Source organism: Chiloscyllium plagiosum, chromosome 20 (genome assembly GCF_004010195.1).
Source record: "Chiloscyllium plagiosum isolate BGI_BamShark_2017 chromosome 20, ASM401019v2, whole genome shotgun sequence".
Taxonomy (NCBI): Eukaryota; Metazoa; Chordata; class Chondrichthyes; order Orectolobiformes; family Hemiscylliidae; genus Chiloscyllium; species Chiloscyllium plagiosum.
The window spans coordinates 25,977,267-25,979,754 of record NC_057729.1 but is presented as its reverse complement, the minus strand read 5'-3'; the positions used below and the strand labels follow the sequence as shown (position 1 = coordinate 25,979,754).

The following is a 2,488-nucleotide window of genomic DNA, read 5'->3' as shown; positions in this document are numbered from 1 at the left end:
GAGAGAGAGAGAGAGAGAGAGAGAGAGAGAGAGAGAGAGAGAGAAAGAAAAGTAGTCTAAGTCTGTGAGAGGGTGCATGTGAGAGTGTGTGTGTGTGTGTATGTATATGTGTGTGTGTGTGTATATGTGTGTGTGTGTGTATATGTCTGTATAGAAGTGCCTACAGACACACATACTCCCACACAAACAAACATACATTTCCTTTGTTTAATCTACCTAGCCTACATTTCCCTGACCTGGAAATAATACCAATTGACAGTGATGTGTTTAGAGTCATACAGCATTTTTCCTTTTCATGCACTTATCCAAACATCTTTTAAACATTGCCACTGAACCTGCATCACCACTTTCTCTGGCAGTTCATTCTATGGATGAGTCACACAATACAAAAAAAAAGTGCCCCTCGTGATTTTTAAACTCTTTCACTTCTCATTTTAAAAATATGTCCCTCAGTTTGGACAATGTAGTACACCCAATCCACCTATCCTGCACATCTTGGAGAAAATTCACACAGAGACAGGGAGAATGTGCAAACTCCACACAGACCATCACACAAGGCTTGAATCAAACCCAGGTACCTGTGAGGTAGCAGTGCTAACAACTTCACCATCATGCCACCCCACAAAAAGATGTGCTTCTCTTACAGGACTTATACAATTAACAGTAGAGCCTTGGGCAGTGTTACAGAACAGAAAGACTGAAGGGTTCAAGTACATAATGCATTGAAATTTGAGTCACACATAGACATTTGGTTAAGAAGGCATGCTTGCCTTCATTGCTCAGAGCTTTGAGTATAGGAGTTGGGACGTCATATTGAGGTTTTGCAGGCTTCTGGGGATGCCTCTTTTGCAGTATTATGTGCAGTTCTGGTCACCCTGCAGTGAAAGGATGTTATTAAATTGGCAAGAGTTCAGAAAAGATTTGTCAGGATGCTGCCAGGAATGGACAGCTTGAGTAATAAAAAATAGGCTGGAAAGACTAGGACTTCTTTCACTGGAACGTAGGAGGTTGACGGGTGACTTTAAACATATGATCACTCCCAAATGGACATACCATAACCCATATGCCATATATTTAGTTAACTTACATTATTTTGCTAACATCACAGGAGATCTCATTATTTCCCAGACTCAGGCACCATTTAATCTTGATCAATGCATGAGAAAGAACATAACAACATGTAAGAATGTTATGAAACTTGAAGGGGTTTAGAAAAAGATTTACAAGAATGTTGCCAGGGTTGGAGGGTTTGAACTATAGGGTGGAAGCTGAATAGGCTGAGACTGTTTTCCCTGGAGTGTCGGAGGCTGAGGGGTGATCTTATAGAGGTTTATAAAAATCATGAGGGGCTTGGTTAGGGTGGACAGACAAGGTCTTGTCCCTAGGGTGGGGAAGTCCAAAAACAGAGGGCATAGGTTTAAGGTGAGAGGGGAAAATTTTAAAAAGAACCTAAGGGGGAAATTTTTCATGTAGAGGGTGGTGCGTGTATGGAATGAGCTGCCGGAGGAAGTGGTGGAGCTTGGTACAATTACAGCATTTAAAAGGCATCTTGGTGCATAACGAATAGGAAAGGGTTAGAGGGATAGAGACCAAGTGTTGGCAAACGCACGGGCAAGTTGGACCGAAGGGTCTGTTTCTGCGCTGCACATCTCTACGAGATATAAAATTCCAAAGCTCCAAATAATGTACCATATGTTTTTACAGATACACGATCCTGAGGAAAGAATTAGGACACCTTATGACGTTTAATTATTCGTGTTTAAAAATGTAAGATAGTCCGACGCTCATAAAATTATCTGTCATACTCTGGATTTAATGACTATAACGAAGTATAAAACTTTTCAACATCCCTCTAGCATGCCCTAGAGTAATGATTCTCAATTTAAGAATCACCTTTTCGCTGCCAATAATGCCTGGTAAATGGATCTCTTACCTTTATACCTTTGTATCCATTTAAATCGTTCCCATATATGTCAGACTCCAAATTGAGAAAACGACACAAACCGGGAGTTTCCACTGATGAAACCGGATGTACTTGCGCCCCTTGGCCTTCTGGATGATGTAGTTATTCTGTCGCTTTCTTCTGAGTGAAGGCGGAGAATTAAAACTACAATACCCATAATCCCTTGTGCCCCCGGGCGGGGAAGCTTGGCGATGATGAGATAGACATGCGCAGAGCAAGCCCTCTGCCATTTTAAATTGTGAAAGGTCACAGCTCCTAAGTTGAGTGTAGACATTGCTTGACATGCCGGGTATTTCTGGATATTTTATACACGACATAATATTGTAGCATGCATGTGTCCTGAAAACAACATTTTAAAAATGTAATTTCAATGTAGGACTGCAGAGGCCTCACCTTCATCCCCCTACGCTCCTGGATTAACGAGTTCAACATGCGGCGTGACATCGAACAATTCTTCCGCCGCCTTCGCCTCCGCGCCTACTTCTTCAACCAAGCCTCTCGCCCACCCTCTGACGACCCCTTCTC

The 2,488-nt window shown here is 42.2% G+C and overlaps 1 protein-coding gene across 2 annotated transcripts in view; it reads right to left on the bottom strand.

The window, feature by feature from the left end:
* arfrp1 (ADP-ribosylation factor related protein 1) overlaps positions 1 to 2,040 on the bottom strand; it is a 33,685-nt gene extending 31,645 nt beyond the window's left edge. For both annotated transcript variants that reach the window (XM_043710320.1, XM_043710321.1), the window contains exon 1: positions 1,934 to 2,040. The gene's annotated coding sequence lies outside the window, so the exon portion shown is untranslated. The remainder of the gene's footprint in view (positions 1 to 1,933) is intronic.
* Between the last annotated feature and the right edge of the window lie 448 nt (positions 2,041 to 2,488).